The sequence below is a fragment of the Pan troglodytes genome, chromosome 6 (assembly GCF_028858775.2).
Source record: "Pan troglodytes isolate AG18354 chromosome 6, NHGRI_mPanTro3-v2.0_pri, whole genome shotgun sequence".
NCBI classification, from domain to species: domain Eukaryota; kingdom Metazoa; phylum Chordata; class Mammalia; order Primates; family Hominidae; genus Pan; species Pan troglodytes.
This window is the reverse complement of record NC_072404.2, coordinates 143,993,461-144,019,340: the sequence shown is the minus strand read 5'-3', so window position 1 is coordinate 144,019,340 and position 25,880 is coordinate 143,993,461. Positions and strand designations below refer to the sequence as shown.

At 50.1% G+C, this 25,880-nt stretch overlaps 2 pseudogenes; one reads left to right on the top strand and one right to left on the bottom strand.

Moving 5' to 3' along the window:
- Positions 1-204: 204 nt before the first annotated feature.
- On the top strand, positions 205-2,430 carry LOC129135569 (protein capicua homolog; annotated as a pseudogene).
- Positions 2,431-5,362: 2,932 nt separating this feature from the next.
- On the bottom strand, positions 5,363-8,300 carry LOC129135570 (putative uncharacterized protein FLJ44672; annotated as a pseudogene).
- Between the last annotated feature and the right edge of the window lie 17,580 nt (positions 8,301-25,880).

Sequence of the window (25,880 nt, the reverse complement as noted above, 5' to 3'; positions counted from 1 at the left end):
GCTGAGGCAGGAGAATCAATTAAACCATGAGGCGGAGGTTGCAGTGAGCCGAGATCACACCACTGCCCTCCAGCCTGGGCGACAGAGCAACACTCTGTCTCAAAAAGAAAAAAAAAAAGAATGCTAATCAATCACATGTAAGCATAAGAAAATATATAATATTCAGCAGTAAAGGTGCATATACGTGGGAGGCTGAGGCCGGAGAATTGCTTGAACCCAGGAAGTGGAGGTTTCAGTGAGCTGAGATCGCATCACTGCACTCCAGCCTGCCAAACTGCATCTCAAAAAAAAAAAAAAAAAAAAAACTTGAGGCCTGGCCTCATGCTCCCCTTCCATCCCCACTTCCATGGGTCCAAGCTGCCTTGGCTGAGGAGGGGGCTGAGGAGGTGTGAGTCCCTGCCAGGAACCCCCTGCCCAGACCATGTACTTGGCCCACAGGCCCCTGATGTCTGCGTCCAGCGAGGCCTCCAGTGGCGTCAGCATGTTTGTGTGGAGGAACGTGGAACCTTGCTCTGTGGCTGTGTTCTCCTGGTACTCTGTCCCCTTCCTGACCCCTCCCTGCAGCCGTGTGAGGCCCAGCAACCTGCCAGTCACTCAGTGGCCTCCAACCAGAGCAAAGAACCTGCCAAGTTGGCAGCTGTTGCTCATGAGCGTCCACCAGGTGAGACAGGGAGTGTTGACCCTGGGCGGCCCCCTGGAGCCACCTGCCCTGAAAGCCCAGGGCCCGCAACCCCACACACTTTGGGGGTGGTGGAACCTGGTAAAAGCTCACCTCCCACCATGGAGGAGGAGCCATGGGCCCCTCAGGGGAGTGCCTGCTGGACAGTGAGACAGAGAATGACCATGATGATGCTTTCCTCTCCATCATGTCTCCTGACACCCAGTTGCCTCTACCACTCAGATGATGTCAGGCCCAGTCCCTCAGTGCCCTGCGCAAGGAACAGGACTCATCTTCTGAGAAGGATGGACGCAGCCCCAACAAATGGGACAAGGACCACATCCGGTGGCCCATGAGTGGCGGTCATGATCTTCAGCAAGCGGCACCAGGCCCTGGCGGGGCGCACCAGGGTCACCCCAACCAGGATAACCAGACCATCAGCCAGATGCTGAGCGAGCGGTGGTACACCCTGGGGCCCAATGAGATGCAGAAATACGACCTGGCCTTCCAGGTGAAGGTGGCCCACTTGCAACAAGGACCGAAAGAAGTCCAGCTCAGAGGCCAAGCCCACAAGCCAGGGGCTAGCAGGAGTGTAACAAGGGCTCGTGGGAGCGGAGCATATCAGAGACGGGCACTGCCACTGCCACTGCCCCTGGGGTGTCCTCTGAACTCCTGTCAGTTGCAGCCCAAACACTCCAGAGCTCGGATACCAAGGAGCAGCTTCTGTGGGGCAGAACGGCTGCACACAGTCAGGGAACCTGGCTCAGCCTGGCCCAAGCCTTCTCCCACAGCGGGGTACACAGCCTGGATGGCAGGGAAATAGACCGTCAGGCACTACGGGAACTGACACAGGTGGTGTCTGGCACTGCATCATACTCTGGCCCAAAGCCTTCTACTCAGTATGGAGCTCCAGGCCACTTTGCAGCCCCTGGTGAGGGAGGTGACCAGTGGGCAGCCCTGCTGCTGCCCACCTGAGCTGCTCATTCCCAGCACATGGCCAGTGAGGACATAGTGAGTGACGAGGAGCACGCGGTCATCCATGAGGAGGAGGGGGTGATGATGTCATTGCTGATGATGGCTTTAGCACCACTGACACCGATCTCAAGTTCAAGGAGTGGGTGACTGACAGAGTGGGGACAACTCTGGGGAGGAGCCAGAGGGCAACAAGGGCTTTGGTGGGAAGGTATTTGCACCTGTCATTCCTTCCTCCTTTACTCCTGCCGCCCCTTGCTGGATCCTGAGCCCCCAGTGTCCCCCGATCCACCTGCAGCTTTTGGCAAAGTCTATGGTCCCACCCTGTCCTCCTCCTACACATACTCGGATGCTTCCTCCTCAACCTTGGCACCCACCTCCTTACTGGGCCCAGGAGCCTTCAAAGCCCAGGAGTCTGGTCAAGGCAGCAGAGCGGGCCCCCTACGGCCCCTACCCCTGGGGATGGGGGCCCAGGGACGCCTTCCAAGGTGACCTGTTTCCTCCCAATGGATCCTGCCACCTTCTGGTGCAAGAGACCTGAAAGTGTGGGCGACCTGGAGCTACCAGGCTCCTCAGTCATCAGGGTCCCTCCCAACACTAAGGCTTTCCTAGGCAGGAGCTGAGCTGAGCCACCCGGGGGGCAGAGCCTGAAGAGAAACTGACTGGGCTTTCGGGGTCGGGGCAGAGGGAACCCCACGGACATGGACCCCACACTGGAGGACCCCACCACGCCCAAATGCAAGATGAGAAGATGCTCCAGCTGCAGTCCAAAGCCCGACACCCCCAAGTGTGCCATGTGTGATGGGGACAGCTTCCCCTTTGCCTGTACAGGTGGAGAAGCCGAGGACAGGCTCAGGGAACCGAGACCAAGAAGGCGCTGTCCTCTTCACTGCACGTGCCCTGGACCAGTGCCGGCCCTGATCAAGCAGCTCTTCCAGGCCCACTGCTTCTTCCTGTCCACTAGGCCACAGCCGCCCTCCAGGCCCACTATGCACACATCTTCCCCTCCAAGGTTTGTTCTGCCCCTGCCCTGACTCCCAGCCCTGTGGGGGTCCTGACCGCACCTCACCTGGCTCAGACTCTTGACGCTGCCCTGGCTGCCCCACCACTGCCTCTGCCCGAGAGTCACGTGAGGCTGAGAGTAGGGGCAGGGGCAGCAGTGGTGCCAGTTGGGGGGCGGTCCAGTGGGAGGAGCCTCAGCCTCGCGGGCTGCTCCGTGGGACTGATGACTGCATGATCTTCTGGGCACCTCACGGATCTTCAACTGCAGGTGAAACGGATGCTGGTGGTGGGTGCAGGGCCGCTGGGAGCTGCTGCATGGTTCCCAGAGGCTGGACTGGGGCAGGTGCCAACTGAAGCTGCTGGGGCAGCATGGGCAGGATGTTCTGCACACAAACCTTGGAGAAGATGATGTGTACATAGCGGGTCCACTGCTGCTGCCCCTGCCCTGACTCCCAGCCCTGCCTGACCCCACCTCAACCTGCTCAGGCTCTGGCGTAACCCTGGCTGCCCTGCCACTGCCTCTGCCCCAGAGTTGGGGCCTTGACAGCCTGGTTGGAAGGGGACACCCCAGCCCTGCCTCAACACCTGGGGGTCTCCATAACTACCACAGGCAGGTGGGCAACCCCAAAGATCCCAGGACTCACAGTAACCCCTGAGAACATGGAAAGTATGTGGGGGTAGCAATGGAGGGCAGGATGGTTATCTTCTCCCAGGTAAAGCCATTTAATCCTTTCAGTTTGGGACAGAGTAAGGCCTGCCTCTTTTTTTTTTTTTTTTTTTTTTTTTTGAGACCGAGTCTTGCTCTGTCACCCAGGCTGGAGTGCAGTGGTGCGATCTTGGCTCACTGCAACCTCTTCTCGCCGGGTTCACGCCATTCTCCTGCCTCAGCCTTCCGGGTAGCTAGGATTACAGGTGCATGCTACCACGTCCGGCTAATTTTTGTATTTTTAGTACAGACGGGGCTTCATCATCTTGGCCAGGCTGATTTCGATCTCCTGACATCGTGATCTGCCTGCCTCCCCTTCCCAAAGTGCTGGGATTACAGGCGTGAGCCACCACGCCTGGCCAAGGCCTGCTCCTCTTATCTATAGCCCCTACCCCTGCAGCTGTGCCGGGGGAAAGCTGGGCAGTTTCCCTCCTCCAAGCCCCTGTACATACCATGAATTGTGGGACCTTCAGAGCTTTTCACTTTTCGGAAAATAGCTCCTGCTGGGGCTACAAGATGGAGTGTGAAGACGGCCTTGGGCCACAGGGAGGCGCCTGTGGACTAGGGGGAGTTCATGCACCCCTTCTTTCCCCAGAGGGGCTGGACTCAGGTGAGTATGGGGGTGGGGCTCCTGCACTTCGACACAGGCAGTGGGAGGGTTTTCTCCCCATTCCCTCTGCACTCCCAACTTGAGCTATACTTCTTAAGAAAGTGATTCACCCTGCCTTTGCCCCCTTCCCCAGAACAGAACACGTTGATCATGGGCGATATTTTTCATCGTGCCAAAAAGTTGCCATGACCGTCATTAAACCTGTTTAACACCAAATAATAAGGAAAATAAAATAAAAAATTCGGGCATGGTGCAGAAACTCACTCCAAATAAATTACCTACCAAAATATATAATGGTGGAAATATTCCAAAATTCAATATTTTGGGATTTATACACAAAAGATAAACAAATTAGAGGCCAAGAGGCTGCCGGAAGGGAAAAACGGGGCCTGGAAAGGCCGTTGTGAGGAATGAGCTGGGCCTAAAGAGGCCACTGGCAGGCAGTAGCTGGACCTGCCGAAGTGGCCGAAAGGCAGGAGCTTTGGACTGGGGAGGCCGCAGTGAGGCGAGAGCTAGCTGGGCGTGGAGAGTCCGCTGTGAGGCCCAGGCCGAGGCCGGGCCCGTGCAGGCCTTCGAGAGGCAGGAGTCCGGGCCTGCAAAGGCCGACTGGAGATCAAGTTCTGCGCCTGAAGAGGCTGCCAAAAGTCAAAAGCGGGGCCTGGGAAGGCCGCCGAGAGCCATGAGCTGGGCTGGGCCGAAAGAGGCCACTGGGAGGCAGGAGGAGCTGGGCCTGGAGAGGCTGACTCGAGGAAGTTTTGCACCTGGAGAGGCCGCCGAGAGGACGGAGCTGGGCCCGGGGAGGCCGACTTGCTGCTCTTCCAGGCCCACTTCCAGGCCGACTTGAGGACGACTTGGGCCTGCAGAGGCCGCCGGGAGGCCCAAGCTGGGCCTAGAGGAGCCCACCGACCGGAGGCCATTTGGGGCCTGCAGATGTCATCGGAGGGCAGGAGCTGAGCCTGGAGAGGCCACCGTGAGGCCTGAGCTGGGCCTGGGGAGCTTGGCTTAGGGAAGTTGTGGGCCTACCAGGGCCGCTGGGAGCTGGGCAGGAGCTGAGTCCAAAGACGTTGTTGGGACCTGGAGTCGGCCGAGAGTCCGGCCCGGAGATGCAGCCGGGAGGAAGAGCTGGGCCCGGAGAGGACGCCGGGAGGCTGCAAGTGGGTCTGAGAGGCCAACTTGAGGAGGCCTGGCCTCCGCCTCCCGCATGGCCCAGCTGTTCCTCCTGGCTGCATCTCCCGCCTCCCAGCAAACAAGCTCTTTTGGCTCAGCTCCCGCCTGCGTTTGTAGACCCCGAAGTTTCTGCAACCAAGCTCTTCAGACCCACATCCCTTCTCCCAGTGACTGAACAGTCCCAGCTCCGGCTGGAGAAGGGCGTCTGCAGACCCCGCTGTTGCCTCCCAGGGGAGTCTCCAGGCCCAGCTCTCGCCCCACCGCGACCTCCCGGGCCCAAGTCCCTGCCTACCTCCCAGCAGCCCACGTGCGACCCTGCTACTCCCTCATGGTGGTCTGTTGAGGCAGGGGCTCACGCTGACCTCTCTAAGCGTGGGAGGGGCCGGTGTGAGGCAAGGGGCTCAGGCTGACCTCTCTCAGCGTGGGAGGGGCCGGTGCGAGGCAAGGGCTCACGCTGACCTCTCTCAGCGTGGGAGGGGCCCGTGCGAGGCAAGGGGCTCACGCTGACCTCTCTCAGCGTGGGAGGGGCCGGTGCGAGGCAAGGGGCTCACGCTGACCTCTCTCAGCGTGGGAGGGGCCGGTGTGAGGCAAGGGGCTCACGCTGACCTCTCTCAGCGTGGGAGGGGCCGGTGTGAGGCAAGGGGCTCACGCTGACCTCTCTCAGCGTGGGAGGGGCCGGTGTGAGGCAAGGGGCTCACGCTGACCTCTCTCAGCGTGGGAGGGGCCGGTGTGAGGCAAGGGGCTCACGCTGACCTCTCTCAGCGTGGGAGGGGCCGGTGTGAGGCAAGGGGCTCACGCTGACCTCTCTCAGCGTGGGAGGGGCCGGTGTGAGGCAAGGGGCTCACGCTGACCTCTCTCAGCGTGGGAGGGGCCGGTGTGAGGCAAGGGCTCACGCTGACCTCTCTCAGCGTGGGAGGGGCCGGTGTGGGGCAAGGGCTCACGCTGACCTCTCTCAGCGTGGGAGGGGCCGGTGTGAGGCAAGGGGCTCACGCTTACCTCTCTCAGCGTGGGAGGGGCCCGTGTGAGGCAAGGGGCTCACGCTGACCTCTCTCAGCGTGGGAGGGGCCGGTGTGAGGCAAGGGGCTCACGCTGACCTCTCTCAGCGTGGGAGGGGCCGGTGTGAGGCAAGGGCTCACGCTGACCTCTCTCAGCGTGGGAGGGGCCGGTGTGAGGCAAGGGGCTCACGCTGACCTCTGTCAGCGTGGGAGGGGCCGGTGTGAGGCTAGGGGCTCCCGCGGACCTGTCAGCCTAGGAGGGGCCGGTGTGAGGCAAGGGGCTCAGGCTGACCTCTCTCAGCGTGGGAGGGGCCGGTGCGAGGCAAGGGCTCACGCTGACCTCTCTCAGCGTGGGAGGGGCCCGTGCGAGGCAAGGGGCTCACGCTGACCTCTCTCAGCGTGGGAGGGGCCCGTGTGAGGCAAGGGCTCACACTGACCTCTCTCAGCGTGGGAGGGGCCGGTGTGAGGCAAGGGGCTCACGCTGACCTCTGTCCGCGTGGGAGGGGCCGGTGTGAGGCAAGGGCTCACACTGACCTCTCTCAGCGTGGGAGGGGCCGGTGTGAGGCAAGGGGCTCACGCTGACCTCTGTCCGCGTGGGAGGGGCTGGTGTGAGGCAAGGGCTCACACTGACCTCTCTCAGCGTGGGAGGAGCCAGTGTGAGGCAGGGGCTCACGCCTCTGGGCAGGGTGCCAGAGGCATGAGTTGGGCATCAACAGGCCACCGTGAGGGAGGAGCTGGGCCGCACGCGGGCTGCTGGGAGGCAGGCAGGGACTTGGCCCCAGGAGGCCGCCGTGGCGGCAAGAGCTGGGCCTGGAGAGGCCCCTGGGAGGCAAGGGCGGGGCCTGCAGAGGCTGTTCTCCAACCAGTGCTGGGCCTGTACAGGCCACCAGGAGGCAGGAAGTGGGCTCTCAGAGCTTGGCTGGAGAAAGTTCGGGGCCTACAAAGGCGGTTGGGAGCTGGGCAGGAGTTGAGCCAAAAGAGCTTGCTTACTTGCTGGGAGGCAGGGCCGGGAGAGGCCGACTTCAGGACAACTTGGGCCTGCGGCGGTCGCCGGGAGGCCCAAGCTTGGCGTGGAGGAGCCTGGGGCAGCTGCCATGAGGCAAGAGCTGGGCCTGGAAAAAGCCCCTGGGAGGCAAGAGCAGGGCCTGCAGAGGCTGTTCTCAAGTCAAAGCTGGGCCTGTTCATGCCACCGGGAAGCAGAAGGTGGGCCTGGAGAGTTTGACTTGAGAAAGTTTTGGGCCTACATTGGCCGCCATGAGCTGGACAGGAACTGGGCAATAAAAGGCTGTTGTGAGGCAGCAGTTGTGCCTGTAGACCCAGCCAAGAGGAAGAGGTGGGCCTGGAGAAGCCCCCATGAGGCAGAGGTTGAGCCTGTAGACGCTAACAGGAGGCAGGAGCTGGGCCTGGAGAGGTCAACTTGAGGAGATTTTGGGCCTTCATAGGCCACGAGGAGGCAGCAGTTGGGACTAGACAGTCTGACTTGAGTAAGTTTTGGGCCCGGAGATGACGTCCTGGGACAGGAGTTGGGCCTGGAGAGGCCACCGTGAGGCATAAGCTGGATGTGGAGAGGCCAGTGTGAGGCAAGACCTGGGCCTGTCTAGGCTGCTGGGAGACAGGCAGGAATCTGGCCAGGGAAGGTTGCCATGAGACAAAAGTTGGGCCTGGAAAGGCCCTTGTGAAGCATGAGCTTGGCCTAAAGAGGCCACTGGGTGGCAGGAGCTGGGTGTGTAGAAGCTGCTAAAAGGTTGGGAGCTTGGCTTGGGGGGTCCACAGTGAGGTAGATGCTGGGCGTGAAGAATCTGCTGTGAGGCAGATGTTGGGACTGTAGAGGCCGACGGGAGGCAGAGGCTGGGCCTGGAGGGGCCACCAAGATGCAGGAGCTGGGCCTGGAGAGGTTGCAAAGAAGCATGAGCTGGGCCTGGTGAGGTCGACTTGAGAAAGTTCAGGGCCTGGAGAGAAGGCTGGGAGGCAGGAGCTGGGTCTAAAGAGGCCATTGTAATGATGGAGCTGTGCCTGTGGAGGCTGTTGTGAGGCAGTAGCCTCATCTGCAGAGACTGCCGTGACGTAGGGTATGGGCCTAAATAGGCCATTGTGAGTCATGAGCTTGGTCTGTAGAGGCTGACTGGAGAAAGTTCTGGGCCTGGAGAGGCTGCCGGGTGGTAGGAGCTGGGCCAACAGATGTAAGCACATTTGCATTTATTAGGCACTTTATTTCCATTATTACACTGTAATATATAATAAAATAATTATAGAACTCACCATAATGTAGAATCAGTGGGCGTGTTAAGCTTGTTTTCCTGCAGCTGGATGGTCCCACCTGAGCGTGATGGGAGAAAGTGACAGATCAATAGGTATTAGATTCTCATAAGGACAGCGCAACCTAGATCCCTCACATGCACGGTTCACAACAGGGTGCGTTCTCCTATGAGAATCTAATGCTGCTGCTCATCTGAGAAGGTGGAGCTCAGGCGGGAATGTGAGCAAAGGGGAGTGGCTGTAAATACAGACGAAGCTTCCCTCACTCCCTCACTCGACACCACTCACCTCCTGCTGTGTGGCTCCTTGCGGCTCCATGGCTCAGGGGTTGGGGACCCCTGCTCAAGTGCATCCAAAGCGACCCTTCCCACACCAGTCTTCACAGTGGTCAAGGGCAGCAACCACTTAGCTCCCAAGGCATGTGCCTCAGCTGGCATTTCGTCACAATAAACAGTAAGTGGTAGCTTGAGTCACTGTGAGGTCACCTACTGGAAATCACCAGCATCCCATTTCCCACTGGCAAAGAGCTCAGCACTGCCCCCTGGGAAACCAAACCTATGCCCAAATCCCATCTGTGTGGGTTTATCTCCTGGGACCCTTCCCAACATATTAGTCAGAGTCCAATCAGGAAGCATAAACCACTCAAAAGTTTAAAGTGGTAAAATTTAATACAGAGAATTATTCATTATAACAGGTGAACAGCATAATGAGAGATTGGCTAGCACAAAGTAAAGAGAACTCTAGAGAATACAGGAAAAGCCCAGGCCAGGCATGGTGGCTCATGCCTGAAATTCCAGCAATTTGAGAAGCTAATGCAGGAGGATTGCTTAAGGCCAGGAGCTAGAGACCGGTCTGGACAACACAGTGAGACCCTGTCTCTACCCAAAAGAAGAAAAAAGTTAGCTGGGGCTGGTGGTGCACACTTGTAGTCCCAGCTACTCAGAATGCAGAAGTTTGAGCCTGGGAGGTCAAGGCTGCAGTGAGGCATGATTATGCCACTACAGTCCAGCCTGGTGACAGAGCAAGACCCTGTCTCAAAGAACAAAACAACAACAACCGTTTACAGACAGAAAAGAAATAGAGCTAATAAGCTGAGGAAAGATGTTGAAATGTGACAAGTAAAGTAATATGAGGTCTTTTGTCTATGTAAAATAATCAAACAAAAAATGACTTACTAAATTATAATACCCTGTGCTGGCAAAGGTGCAGTGAAATGGGCACTTTCTTATACTATGAGGGGTGTTTAAATTGTGTATAAGCCTTCCAGAGTAAAGCCTGTCAATTTTTTAAAATAATGGAGACAGGGTCTCACCATACTGCCATACTGCCTCCTCCAACTCTTGGCCTCAAGCAATCCTCCTCTCTTAGCCTCCCAAAGTGCTAAGATTATAGCTGGGAGGCACCCAAAACCCTGTCAATTTACATCAAGGGTAATGAGAATGTCCATTCACCATGACTCACAGTAATCTTACTTCTGGGGAGACAATTCAATCTAAACAAAAGGTCATCTGTACACACACAGTAAAAATCTGGGAGTAACTGAAGACAGAGTTGGTAAGTGAAATAAGAAACAGTTATAAGAAATTAAACTATGGTATCAATAGGCACCTGGTATAAAAGGTCAGTTGATGTTAGCTGCTGCTTTTTTGTTGTTTTGAGACAGGGTCTCACTCTGTCACCCAGGCTGGAGTGCAGAGGCCTGATCATGACTCACTGCAGTCTCAGCCTCCCTGGGCTCAAGTGATCCTCCCACCTCAGCCTCCCAAGTAGCTGGGACTACAGGAACATGCCACCACACTAGGCTAATTCATGTGTTTTTCTGTAGGGATGGTGACTCCCCCTTTGTTTCCAAGGCCTATCGCAAACTCTTGGCCTCAAGCCATCCTCCTGCCTCAGCCTCCCAAAGTGTTGCGATTACCAGTGTGAGCCACCACACCTGGCCAGCTGCTACTTTTACCAATATTATTATTATTCCACTCAATTAAAAATTATTATTTTCAAGGCTATGCAACAGTATGTATCCTACAGCGTAATTGTAAAAACATATACAGTCGTCGTCCCTCAGTATACAGAATCAGTTCCAGCCCCCCATCTCTGCATATACCAAAATCCATGCTTACTCACGTTTCGCTGTCACCCCTCTGGAATCCACGTATATGAAAATTCCAAATATTAGTTGGGCATAGTGGCAAGCACCTGTAGTCTCAGCCACGTGGGAGGTTGAGGTGGGAGGATCGCTTCAGCCTGGAAGGTTGAGGCTGCAGTCAGCTGCGATAGCACTACTACACTCCAGCCTTGGACAACAGAGGGAGACCCTGTCTCAGAAAAAAAATAAATAAATAAAACAGCTTAGAAACTGTAATGAGGTCTGTTGGGCAAAATTCCATATAAGCAAAGTATAAATTAATAAAGCAAATCGTGATAAATTAGTACGATTGACTTTCTGGAGTTTCTGACAATAAAAGTAAGGAAAATGCAGAACACAAAGACAGAGAGCAAAAAGAGAAATTAGGAGAGCATTCTACATGTTGAATAGGAAGACACTGGCCATGTTTGTGCAGCGGCAGTATGTCGTGACATGACATACCTTGGAGAGAAGTTAACAGATGAGGAAGTTGATAAAAATCATCAGAGAAGCAAAATACTGGTAGCGACACTCAAGTAAACCATGAAATTTCCATAACTTATGTCAGCAAAGTGGGAATATTGTACAGTGTGTGTTGAAGTTCCTATACAACATTGTTTATCTGCCTTTTGTTTGTTTGTAAGGAATGTATATACGAAAAGTTCTTCTTGCTGTCAAAAGAATATGTGTGAATAAGTCATTTTAACTTATTCTTCTGTTTTTCTTTTATCTTCCTGCCATCATCCCACAGCCTTACTTTAGAAATTTTTTTTTTAGAAAATTGAACAAGTGCTCCTTGTGGTGGCACATACCTCGAGGATGGGAGGCAGGGATGGAAGGGTCACTTGAGGCCATTAGTTTGACACCAGCCTGGCCAACAAAGTGAGACCCCATGTCTACAAAACAATTTAAAAATTAGCCAAGTATCGTCATGTATACCTATAGTCCTAGCTACTCAGGAGGCTCAGGTAGGAGGATCCTTAGCCCAGGAGTTCAAGGCTGCAGGGAGCTGTGATAGCACTACTGTACTCAAGCCTGGGTGACAGGGTGAGACCCCGTCTCCTAAAATAAAAAGCAAAGAAAAAAAATAGTTCAAGTAGCAAGTTGTATGTGGCTTACTCTGAGTATTTCTAAACTAGAAATTCTCAATCTTTTGGGGTCTAACATCCCTTTACATTTTTTAACTTTATTGAAGATCTCTAAGACTATTTCTTTCTGCAGATAATTATATTAAAACTAGAAAATAAGACACAATTTTTTAAATATTATTCATCACATATTAAAGTCATTACATGTTGATATAATACAAGATTTTAAAAATATTTAATATTCATTACATATTAATAATAAAACCATTACATGTTGATATAATACTTTTTTTTTTCTTTGAGACAAAGTCTTGTTCTTTTGCCCAGGCTGGAGTGAAGTGGCACAATCTCAGCTCATTGCAACCTCCGCCCCGCAGGTTCAAGCGATTCTCCTACCTCAGCCTACCAAGTAGCTGGGATTACAGGCGCCCACTACCATGTCCAGCTAATTATTGTATTTTCTTAGTAGAGAAGGAGTTTCGCCATGTTGGCAAGTCTGGTCTTGAACTCTTGACCTCAGGTGATCCACCCGCCTGGGTCTCCCTAACTGCTGGGATTACAGGTGTGAGCCACCGTGCCCACCCCAATTAATATATGTTTTAAAACACTGATTACTCAGGCAACAACACCGGGCAGGGGTCTCCTCATTCCCAGGGACGCAAGCCCCACTGCACGGCTGAGGGGTTGCAAGGGCTGCAGAGCCAAAAGGCTCTGACTTGAGATATTATTTTACTTGTATTTTTATTTGTATTGTGAGACAGGTCCTGCTCTGTCACCCAGACTGGAGTGCAGCTGTGCACTTACAGCTCACTGCAGCCTCGACCTCCTGGGCTCAAGCCATCTTCCTGCCTCAGCTCCCCAGTAGCTGGTAGTACAGTTGAGTGTCACCATGCCTGGTTATTTTTTTAATTTTTTTGTAGAGTGAGGGGTCTTGCTATGTTGCCCAAGCTGGCCTCAAACTCCTGACCTCAAGAGATCTGCCCACTTAAGCCTCCTGAGTAGCTGAAACTACAAGTACACATCACCATGCCTAGCTACATTTATTTAATTTTGAAAAATATTTTTGTAAAGAGCAGATCTTGCTGTGTTGTCCAGGCTGGTCTTGAACACCTGCCCTTAAAAGATACTCGCACCTCTGCTTATCAAACAGCTGGGACAACAGGCATGAGCCACTGCAATGAGCCTGCAGAGATTTCTTTAATCTAGCATCCCATACTTGGTAGGATTGGGAAAGGCAGTAGTGTTTTTTAAAATTACTTAATAATTTCAGTAACAATCAAACTCAACCTTGACCCCTGCCTTCTCTCACACCCCATATCCAGTCTGTCAGGAAATCCTGTTGACTGTCTTCGACATGTACTAAAGATCCCCACCCAGCAACTCCCTGGCCTCCTCCCCTACTTCTCCCCTCTGACCATCTCTCAACACCACCATGACCCTGGTCAGGACCACCATCATCTCCCACCTGGATGTTGCCAAAGCTTGGCCCCCATGCTTCTACCCATATCTTCCCGTAGTCTTTCTCAACTCAGCAGCCAGAGAATGCTTTTAAATCGGGAGACAGATCATGTCGCCTCTCTGCTCAGAACCCTCCTGCAGTTCCCATCTGAGTCAGAGTAAAAGCCAAAGCCCCAGCAATAACCTCCCAGGGCTTATGTGATCTGTACTGATCCCCACCCAGCAACTCCCTGGCCCCCTCCCCTAATTCTCTCCCTCTCTCTGTCTGCTCCATGGGCCTCCTTCCAGAGCCTCAGACACACCTCAGACACTTTATTCTATTGTTTCTGCCTACAATCCTCTTCCCTCAGCACCTCGGCCAGCTCCTTCCCCCCCTTCAAGTCTTTACTCAATTTTCACTTAGGAGGCCATCCCTGACCATTCTATTTAACATTGCCATCTGTCTCCATGCCCACCATGCTCATTTCTTCTTTCTTTACTTTCTTCTTTCTTTTTTTCAAGATCTCACTGTCACCAAGGCTGGAGTGCAGTGGCGCAATCACAGCTCACTGCAACCTCAAATTTCCAGGCTCAAGCGATCCTCCCACCTCAGCCTCCCAAGTAGCTGGGACTCCAGGTTCATGCCACCATGCCTGGCTAAATTTTTTAGTATTTTATTTTATTTTATTTTGAGACAGAGTTTCACTCTTCTTGCCCAGGCTGTAGTGTAATGGTGTGATCCCAGCTCACTGCAACCTCCCAGATTCAAGTGATTCTCCTGCCTCAGCCTTCCAAGTAGCTGGGATTACAGGTGTGTGCCACCACGCCCAGCTAATTTTTGTATTTTTAGTAGAGCCGGGGTTTCGTAATGTTGGCCAGGCCGGTCTTGAACTCCTGACCTCAGGTAATCTGCCCGCTTCGGCCTCCCAAAGTGCTGGAATTACAGGTGTAAGCCATGACGCCTGGCCAATTTTTTCATTTTTTGTAGAGACAAGGTCTTACTATGTTGCCCAGACTGGTCTTGGACTCCTGGCCTCAAGTGATCCTCCTGCCTAAATTCCTAAAGTGCTGGGATTACCGGCATGAGCCATCATGCCTGGCTTCATGTTCATTTCTTCTTGCTGCTGCAATATAGTTTGCAGTTTCCCACATTTAGTGGCTTAAAACACCACAAATCTACCATCTTACAGTTCTAGGGGCCAGAAACCCAAACTAGGTCTATTAAGGCTAAAGTCAAAGTGTCAGCAGGGCTGCATTCCTTCTGGAGACTCTAAAGTGTTCCCTTGGCTTTTCCACCTTCTAGAAGCCACCCCCATTCCTTGGATCATGGCCCCTGACTCCATCTTCAAAGCCAGAAGTGAAGCATCTTCAAATCTCCCTCTCTTACCTCTGCTTTCATCACCACATCTCCTGCTCCAATTCTGAATCTCCTACTCTCTTTCTTTTATAAAGACCCTTGTGATTGCTGGGCATGGTGGCTCCCACCCAGAATCCCAACACTTTGGGAGGTCAAGGCAGGAGGAACACTTGAGGCCCAAAGTTTGAAACTAGCATGAACAACACAGTGAGACCCCCACCTCTAGAAAAAAATAAAAATAAATATTAGCCCGACATGGTGGTATGCGCCTGTAGTCCCAGCTACTTGAGAGGCTGAGATGAGACAATCGATTTAGCCCAGGAGTTTGAGATCAGCCTGGACGACATAACTAAATCTCATCTCTACAAGGACGAGGTGGGAGGATCACTTGAGCCCAGGAATTTGTGGCCAGCCTGGGCAACAAAAGAAGACCCCATCTGGCCAACATGGCCAACCTGGCCACCATGGTGAAACTCTGACTCTACAAAAATGAGCTGGGCATGGGTGACATGCCTGTGTAGTCCTAGCTACTTGGGAGGTTGAGATGAGAGGATCGCTTGATCTCAGGAGGCCAAAGCTATAGTGAGCTATGATCACATCACTGCACTCCAGCCTGGATGACACAGGGAGATTCTGTCTCAAAAAAAAGAAAAGAAATATATGTTTAATCTCTGTCCCTGGTTCCTGGCACAGAGCTTCTAAAGCTCTTACAAAGACCTCAGTGATAGATGTGACAGGAACATCTTTTGTTTTAATATTTGGTCTTGGTCCCAGGTTTCTAACACAAGAGCCTCTGAGAACTTTGGGATCTCCAGCATGGTAAGAATGCATTTGGGGATGTTGTTGAGATGACTGGGTGTGGCAAGCTCCTAAATTTCTTCAAGAGGAGGGCTGATTACCATGCAACCACATGGTAAGAGGCGTGGAACTTTCAGCCTCATGCACTGAACTCCAGGAGGAAGAGGGGCTGGAGACTGACTTAATCACCAACAGCCAAAGATTTTATCAATCATGCTTGCATAATAAAGCCTCCATAAACACCCTGAACGGGGTTTGCAGAGCTTTCAGGGTTGCTGGACACAGGAGATGCTGGGAGGGTCGCATGTTCAACAGAGGGCATGGGAGCTCTGTGCCCCTCCGAACTTAACTTGCCCTGGGTATCTTTCTTTTTTTTGAGACAGGATCAGGCTCTTTTGTCCAAGCTAGAGTGCAGTGGCACAATCTCAGCTTACTGTAACCTAAGCCTCCTCAGTCCCCAGCTCAAGGCATCCTCTCATCTCAGCTTCCCTAGTAGTTGGAACTCTAGGTGCACAACACCACACCGGTTATTATTATTATTTTTTAATTTTTTATAGGACAGGTTTTCACCATGTTGCCCAGGCTGGTCTCAAACTCCTGAGTTTAAGCGATCCTCCCCCCTTGGCCTCCCAAAGTGCTGAGATTACAGGCATGAGCCGCTGCATCAAGCATGCACGTCTCTTTCATTGACTGTTTCTGAGATGTATCCTTCACAATGAACCAGTAATAGCAAATGAACTGGCCAGATGTGGTGGCTCACATCTGTAATCCCAGCACTTTCAGAGGCTGAGGTGGAAGGATCACTCGAGACCAGGAATTTGTGGCCAGCCTGGCCAACACAACAAGACCCCATCCATACAAAAAATAAAAGAAACTAGCCACATGTGGTGGTGCAGGCATGTAGTCTCAGCTACTAGGGAGGCTGAGGTGGGAGAACCACTGGAGCCCAATCAAGGCTGCAATGAGCTATGACTGCACCATTGCACACCAGCCTGGGCAACAAAATAAGACCCTCTCTCTCAGAAAAAAAGAAAATAAACTGTTTTTCTGAGTTCCGTAAACTGTTCTAGCAAATTATTAAACCCAAGAAGACAGTTATGGGAACCCCCGATTTGTAACAGGTCGGTCAAAAGTACAGGTGACAACTTAGGACTTGCCATTGGCATCTGAAGTGAGGATGGTCTCGTGGGACTGAGCCCCTAACTTGTGGGGTCTGTGCTAACTCCAGATAGTGTCAGAATAAAGTCATGGGATACCCAGTTAATATCCAGAGCACTGAAGAATTTGGTGTAGAAACTCCATACATACATTCAGTCAGAAGTGTGTGAGTAGAGACAAACATGGGCTTTTCTGTCACCTGTCTACCTGCTTAACTGCATAGGAGAGGCAATACGTGGTGCTCATGAACAAAGCAAACATTAAAGTCAGACCAGACCCAACATCTGACTCAGTCAATATCCAGGTGAGCTTGGGCAAATCATTCATTATTCCTAAGGCTTCATCACTCCATTCATAAAATGGGGATAACTGTGGCACCTACCTGTGATTCTGTGAGAATTAATGAAATATTATGCTTGGGGTTATTGTGATCATTATACCTATTCCAAACTATTTGACAAGGACAGTGATGGATGATGACATCAAAAAATCAGAAACTGCAATGAGGTCTCTCAGGCAAAATTCCATACAAGCAAATTACTGTCTCTACAAAGCATTCCTGCCACACTTAATTCACCATTCCCTGAACAAAATATGCCATCTTCGTTGTTCAGGTCTGTACAGTGCTGGTTTCACTTCCCAGGCAGTTTGCTCCATCCCATCCCAGCCCATTCCCCATCCCTCCACCTCCCCCTTCCCTCCCCACTCTCATACAACTCTTCCTCATCTTTCAGGACTTGGCTTCAATGCCACCTTAACTGGAAGCTTCTCTCACTCTCCAGAAGAGCTTCCCATTGCACTTGATGCATGCACTATTATTTGATCATTTTTGAGTTACAGTCCAAATCTTTTTGTACCTGAATAACATGTTGCCCAGTCAGTCTCTCTTCCTGGATTCAGAGGTCTTTCATGGTAGATCCAGCTGGAAGTGACAAAAAGACATCTTTTGACATAAAGGGATGACACAGACAGACATAAGTTCTTAAACATCTTAAATGTTATATGAAAATTAAACAGAATTCAAAGACTTAGGAGGGAAAGTTACTACGAATGTCATAAAGGGTTAATTTGTATTTTATTTTATTTTATTTTTTGAGACAGTCTCATTCTGTCACCTAGGCTGGAGTGCAGTGGTGCAATCAGGCTCACTGCAGCCTTGACCACCTGGGCTCAAGTAATCTCACTTAATTTTTTTTTGGTTTAAGAAAGTCTTGGTTGAGGGTGGTGGCTTATGCCTGTAATCTCAGCACTTTGGGAGGCTGAGAGAGGTATATTACTTGAGGCCAAGAGTTTGAGATCAGCCTGGGCAATATATTAAGACCCTGCCTCTACCAAAAAACAGAGTGAATGTGTGGAAGACAATTTTTCCACAGACTGGGAGTGAGGGAATAATTTCAGGATGATTCAAGTGCATTACATATATTGTGCACTTTATTTCTATTATTACTACATAGTAATATATAATGAAATGATTCTACAACTCACTATAACGTAGACTCAGTGGGATCTCTGAGCTTGTTTTCCTGCAACTAGACTGTCCATCTGGGGTGATGGGAAACAGTAACAGAATATCAGGCATTAGATTCTCATAAGGAGTACACAACCTAGATCCCTCGCATGCACACTTCACAACAGTTTGTGCTCCTATGAGAATCTAATGCTGCTGCTGATCTGACAGGACATGGAGCTCAGGTGGTCATGCAAGCAATGGGAGGGGCTAGAAATACAGATGAAGTTTCCCTTCACTCGCCTGCTGCTCACCTCCAGCTCTGTGGCCCTGTGGTTGGAGACCGCTGCTCAAGTGCATTCGAAAGGATCCATCCCATGCCATTCTTCAGAGTCATCTTTACTGCTGCAGTGGTCAACTTGTAGCACCCCTAAGCTCGCAGGACAGGTGCTTCAACTGGCATTTCATCACAATCAACAGTATGTGGTAGCTTGAGTAATTTTGAGGTCACTTACTGGAAATCACCAGCATCCCATATCCCATTAGCAAGGAGCTCAGCACTGCTCCTTGGATAACCAAACCTATTCCCAAATCCCATCTGTGTGCGTCTATCTCCTGGTACCCTTCCTAGCATCAATTCTGTATTTGCAGGAGTCCAATCAGGAGACACAAACCACTCCAAAGTTTAAACTAGAATGAGCAAGGTGGCTCACACCTGTAATCCCAGCACTTTGAGAGGCCAAGGTGGGTGGACTGCTTTGAGCTCAGGAGTTTGAGAACAGTCTGAGAAACATGGCGAAACCTCGTCTCTACAAAAAACACAAAAATCAGCTGGGTGTGGTGGCACTTACCTGTAATCCCAGCTACTCGGGAGGCTGAGGCAGGAGAATTGCTTGAGCCTGGCAGGTGGAGGCTGCAGTGAGCAGAGGTTTTGCCACTGTACTCCAGCCTGGGTGACAGTGTGAGACCCGGTATCAAAAAGAAAAAATGTATATATATGTAAATTTAATATAAAAAGTATTAATTTTGGCCAGGCACAATGGCTCATGCCTGTAATCCCAGCACTTTGGGAGGCCAAGGCAGATCACCTGAGGTCAGGAGTTTGAGACCAGCCTGACCAGCATGGAGAAACCCCATCTCTACTAAAAATACAAAATTAGCTGGGCATGGTGGCACATGCCTGTAATCCCAATTACTCGGGAGGCTGAGGCAGGAGAATCGCTTGAACCCAGCAGGTGGAGGTTGCGCTGAGCCGAGATAGCGCCATTGCACTCCAGCCTGGGCAACAAGAGTGAAACTCCATCTCAAAAAGAAAAAAAGGTATTAATTTTTACAGAGGATTAGCACAATGAGGGACAGGCTAGCACAAAGTAAAGACAACTCTAGAAAATACAGAACTAGCAGAGGCCAGGCATTGTGGCTCATGCCTGTAATCCCAGCAATTTGGGAAGCCTAGGCAGGAGGATCGCTTGAGGCCAGGAGTTGGAGACCAATCAGCGCAAAATAGTGAGACTCTGTGTCTACCAAAAAAAGAAACATTAGCCAGGTGTGGTGGTGGTGCACACCCGTAGTTCCAGCTACTTGGTAGTCTGGGGTGGGAGAATCCCTTGAGCCTGGGAAGCCTACACTACAGTGAGCCAAGATTGTGCCACTGCACTCCAGCCTGGACGACAGAGTGAGACCCTGTCTTAGAAAGAAAAAAGAAAAGAAAGTGTTAATCCCCCTATGGGAATCTCCTCTTCTCCTGCCCTCTCTGGAACCTCACTTGTCAGTTCTTCCTCCCACTTTCCTGTATCTTTAACCTATCCCCTACTTTTAGCTCCTTCCCATCATCATTTAAATTACTCAAACTTCTTCTGTTTTAAAAACCTCTCCCTAAACTCAGTGAGAGGTCTCCTGCACACCCATTGAGCCATCTGCTCTCCCTGGTGCCTTCTCTACAGCAGCCTGAGCCATGTCTCTAATCCATTAATCTCATCATGTTACTCCCCCATTTACATCACTTCTCCTTGCCTCAGGGATTAAGTCCAAACCCTTTAACAGCCCCTGCTCTGCCCTGCCTTGCAAGGCAGCCTCATTGCTTGCCCCTCTCCATTTCATCTGCTATGGAGTCCAGCTGAGCCTCATCTGCCCTTTGAACACACACTCTTTCTCCTCTGGGAGTCTCTGAAGTGGGTGATATCCTCTGCTTATAATACGCTTCCCCTTAAACCTCTACTCTCTTCCTAGCTAGCTTCAACTCTATCACTTGTCCGCTTTGGCATCACCTCCTCATGGAAGACTTCTTTGACTCCCCAGATTCTCAGGAGCATGGCAGGTGAGGTGCTCCTCCCATGAATGGATGGAGATTAGGGAGTGTGTGTTATTCATGCTTAATTCACCAGTGCTTAGCTGAGTACCTGGCATAAAATACTGTGGTGGCCAAAGTAATAACCCCACCCCCACCAATTGCTCATGTCCTATGTTACACAGCACAATTACATAGGAAGGGGGAATTAAGAGTGCAGATAAAATTAATGTTGCTCATCAGCTGACCTTAAAACAAGATTATCCTGGAGTATCTAGGAGAGCCCATGTAACTACAAGCATTCTTTAAAACTGGAAGAGGGAAGCAGAAGGTTAAGAACCAGAGATGGTGGGCACAATGGCTCATGCCTGTAATACCAATACTTTGGGAGGCCAGGGCAGGAAAATCCCTTGAGTGCAGGAGTTCAAGGTCAGCCGTGGCAACATACTGAGGCCCCATCTCTACAAAAAAATAAAAACAAAATTCACTGAGTGTCACAATGCTTACCTGTGGTCCCAGCTACTGGGAAGGCTGACATGGTAGGATTGCTTGAGCCTGGGAGTTTGAGGCTACAAAGAGCCATGATTGGACCACTGAACTCCATCCTGAGTGACAGGGCAAGGTCCTGTTTCTAAAGAAAAAAAGGACATTGGAATCAGGGTCCTCTCCATCCTGAGGTGCCTACAAGGCATCTCTCTCTGCAAACGAGTAAACATCACCCTCTAACTCCTTACAGAGTGGAGCAGCAGGAAAACTCCTTCGCCTCATTTCTGTGCTGCTTGGGAGGCCTGGACAGCCCAATAACCAGCTCCTTGCTGATGAAGCAATCAGGAAATGGCTCGAGTTGAGCTAAGGAGAATTTGGATCCTTCTTTTGGTTCTCAATAGGCAGGGTAGGGGCCAGGCATGGTGGCTCATACCTGTAATCCTTGCACTGTGGGAGGCCAAGGTGAGAGGATTGCTTGAGGCCAGGAGCTCAAGACCAGCCTGGGCAACATAGCAAGACCTGGGTGGCATACACCTGTGGTCCCTACTACTTGGTAGGATGAGGTGGGAGGATTGATCACTTGATCCCAGGAGCTCAAGACCAGCCTGGGCAACATAGCAAGACCTGGGTGGCATACACCTGTGGTCCCTACTACTTGGTAGGATGAGGTGGGAGGATTGATCACTTGATCCCAGGAGTTTCAGGCTGCAGTGAGCCATGATCACACCACTGCACTTCAGCCTGGGTGACAGAGCCAGACCATGTCACAAAAAGTTAGAAAGAGAAAAAAAAACAGAGAGGGAGAGAGACTATACACAGGCACCACCACATTTGGCTAATTTTTAAATATTCTGTAGAGACAAGGTCTTGCTAGGTTGCCCAGGCTAGTCTAAAACTCCTGGCATCAGGCTGGGCATGGTGGCTCATGCTTGTAATCCCAGCACTTTGGGAGGCTGAGGCAGGCAAATCACCTGAAGTCTGGAGTTCAAGACCAGCCTGGCCAACATGGTGAAACTCTGAGAAATCGGATGGTTGCTGTGTCTGTGTAGAAAGAGGTAGACATGGGAGACTTTTCATTTTGTTCTGTGCTAAGAAAAATTCTTCTGCCTTGGGATCCTGTTGATCTGTGACCTTGCCCCCAACCCTGTGCTCTCTGAAACATGTGCTGTATCCACTCAGGGTTGAATGGATTAAGGGTGGTGCAAGATGTGCTTTGTTGAACAGATGCTTGAAGGCAGCATGTTCGTTGGGAGTCATCACCACTCCTTAATCTCAAGTGCCCAGGGACACAGACACTGCGGAAGGCCGCAGGGTCCTCTGCCTAGGAAAACCGGAGAACTTTGTTCACTTGTTTATCTGCTGACCTTCCCTCCACTATTGTCCTGTGACCCTGCCAAATCCCCCTCTGCGAGAAACACCCAAGAATGATCAATAAAAAAGAAAAAAAAAGAAAAAAAAATAAATAAAAATTATGGAATTATGGAGCCAATAAGATGTTACAACCTGTTCCAAGGGGAATTCCAAAATCCACACAAAAATACAAAAATTAGCTGGGCAGTAGTGGCGTGTACCTGTAGTCTCAGCTACTCGGGAGGCTGAGGCAGGAGAATCACTTCAATCTGGGAGGCGGAGGTTGCTGTGGACCCCATCACTGCACTCCACCCTGGGTGACAGAGCGAGACTCTGTCAAAAACAACAACAACAACAACAACAACAACAACAACAACAACAACAAAAACTCCTGGCATCAAGACATCTTCCTGTCTTAGCCTCCCAATGCCCTGGGATTATACTCTTTCCTACAATTGAAGACACTTGTTCTTACACTGCTTTAAGGTATAAAGGAAAAAAAAAAAAAACAGATAATGGCAAATGTTGGTGAAGGCCGGGCATGGTGGCAGCCTGTAATTCCAGAACTTAGGGAGGCTGAGGTGGGCAGATCACTTGAGGCCAGGAGTATGAGACCAGCCTGGGCAACATGGTAAAATCCCATCACTACAAAAAAAATATAAAAATTAGCCAGGCATGGTGGCATACACCTGCAATTTTCAGCTACTCAGGAGGCTGAGATGAGAGAATCACTTGTGCCTGGGAGGTCAAGGCTGCAGTGAACTGTGATGGCATCATTGCACTGCAGCCTGAGAGACAGAGCAAGCCCCTATCTAGAAAAAAAAAAAAAGTCAGTGAAGATGTGGAGGAATTGGAACCCACATACATTACTGGTGGGAACATATAATCGTGTAACCATTTTGTTTGGGTATTTCTTTTCTTGTCATTTTAATTGGATTTTTTAAAAATCAAGACAGGGTTTCACTATCTTGCCCAGGCTGGTCTTGAATTCATGGGCTCAAGCCATCCTCCTAGCTGAGCCTCCTGAGTAGCTGGGATTACAGGTGTGAGCCATTGCACCCAACTGGTGTAGCCACTTTAGAAAACAGTCTGGCAGTTTCTCAAAAGGCTAAATGTACAGTCATCCTATAATGCAACAATTTCACTCCTAGGCATATATCCCAGAAAAATAAATGTCCACACAAAAACTTGTACAACAATCTTCATAGCAGCATTATTCATAATGACCAATACATGGAATACATGGAAACAACCCAAATATCCACCAACTGATGAACAGATAAACAAAATGCAGTGTGTGTCTCTACCATGGAATACTGCCATAGAAGGAATGAAATATTGATACACACTATGACATAAAGGAACTTTGAAAACACTGTGCTAAGAGGGAAAAAAAGCCACAAAAGATCACATATTGTACAATTCTATTTGTCCAGATTAGGCAAATCTATAGTGACAAAAAAATTAATCAATGGTTGCCTAAGGCTGGGGGCGAAGGTAGGTGGGGAGAGTAGGAGGTAGTGGCTAAGGGGTATGGATTTCTCTATAGGGTAATGAAAGGTTCTAAAAGTGACTGTGGTGATCGATGCACAGCTCTGTGAATATTCTAAAACCTACTGAATTGCAGATTTCAATAAATAAAGTGAATGGTATGTGAATCATATTTTAATAAAGCTATTATTTAAAATAATGATAATAGGGGGCTGGGCACAGGTGGTCATGCCTGCCTGTAATCCCAGCACTTTGGGAGGCTGAGGCAGGAGGATCACTTGAGGTCAGGAGTTTTGAGCCCAGTCTGAGCAACCTGGCAAGATCCCGTCTCTAAGATAAAAAATGAAAACATTAGCTGGACATGGTGGCACATGTCTGTAGTCCCAGCTACTTGGGAGACTGAAGTGAGAGAACTACTTGAGCCCAGGAGTTTGAGGCTACAGTGAACCATGATCATGTCACTGTACTGTAGCCTGAGCAACAGAGCAAGACCCTGTCTCTGAAAAGGAAAGAAAACAAATGCAAGTTTTTATCACTTTGTGAGTGTAGCCAAGTTGGAGGAGAAATAGACAATAATAAAAGAGCACTGAATAACGAGGCTGAGTGGCTGGTTAGGCTCAGTTGCTAGCTAAATGGCTTCTAAAAAATTCATTAACAAAGTTACAGCTCTGGGGACAGTCATGTAGTCAAAGAATGAATGCTAAATTCATTACAAATGCCCATGGTCTTTCTTTACATGCCTTCTAGTGAAAAATTCCTAAGTGCCTCAATAGCAAGTCTGCAATGATAACAGCTGTTTATTAAAGACTACAAAAAAGAAATGGAGGCCGGGCGTGGTTGCTCACATCTGTACTCCTTGCATTTTGGGAGGCTGAGGCAGGCAGATTGCCTGAGGTCAGGAGCTCCAGAGGAGCCTGGCCAACATGGTGAAACCCCATCTCTACTAAAAATACAAAAATTAGCTGGGTGTGGTGGCGGGCGCCTGTAATCCCAGCTACTCGGGAGGCTGAGGCAGGAGAATTGCTTGAACCCAGAAGGTGAAGGTTGCAGTGAGCCAAAATCGCACCATTGCACTCCAGCCTGGGTGACAAAAGAAAGACTCTATCTTAAAAAAAAAAAAAAGAAAAAAAAGAAATGGCATCTTCTTCAAGAATTACATCGTGTTTCATGATAAAGAAGCTCTAATTTTGCATTTGTTCAAGTATTGATGAGATTTAGCCAATACGACACCCATCTTGGATAAAATGCAAACAACACAATTTCATTTTCTCATTAACAAAACCGATTAGGTAGTCTAATATCAATTCTGATCTTATTAAAAACTGATCAGATTTTAAAAATTATGGAATTATGGAGCCAATAAGATGTTACAACCTGTTCCAAGGGGAATTCCAAAATCCACACATATCTGAGACCATCAAGTATGATGAAATATATTTGATTACTATATTGAAAAATAAACTGATTACACAGCCAACAACTGGACAGGGGTCTCCTCATCCATAGCCACACAAACCCGATCATGCAGCTATGTGGTTACAAGGCCTACATAGCCTAGAAGGGACTGGTCTGACTTGAGATTTCATTTGTATTTGTATTTTGAGACAGGGTCCCACTCTGTCACCCAGGATGGAGTGCAGTGGTATAATCATAGCTCACTGCAACCTTGACCAACTGGACTCAAGAGATGCTCCTGCCTCAGCTGCCCCCATACCTGGGAATACAGGCAAGTACCACCATGTCAGGCATTTTTTTCATTTTTGTAGAGAGAGAAGTCTTGCTATGTTGCCCAAGCTGGCCTCAAACTCCTAGAATCAAGAGATCTGCCCATCTCAGCCACATGAGTAACTGGGGCCATAGGTACATACCATCATGCCTGGCTATATTTATTTTATTTTATTAGATTTATTTTTTTTATTTTTGTAGAGAGGAGGTCTTGCTATGTTGCCCAGGCTGCTCTCAAACTCATGGCCTTAAAACATACTCCCATCTCTGCCTCTCAAACTGTTGGAACTATAGGTGTGAGCCACTGCACCTGGCCTGACTTGAGATTTCTTTTATCTAGCATCCTTTACTTGGTAGGATTGAGAAAGGCAGTAGTGTTTTTTAAAATTACTTAATAATTCAATTAGAATCAAACTCAACCTTGACCACTGCCTTCTCTCACAGCTCACATCCAGTCTGTCAGGAAATCCTACTGACTGACTTCAACACGTATCCAGGCTCTGACCATCTCTCACCACCACCGTGAACCCGGTCAGGATCACTATCATCTCCAACCAGGATATTGCCACAGCTTGGCCCCCATGCTTCTACCCAAATCTTCCCATAGTCTTTCTCAACTTGGCAGCCAGGTCGTGCTTTTAAATCAGGAGACAGATCATGTCGCCTCTCTGCTCAGAAGCCCTCGGTGGTTCCCATTTTAGTCAGAGTAAAAGCCAAAGCCCCAGCAATAGCGTCCCAGGGCTTACACAATCTGTACCGATCCCA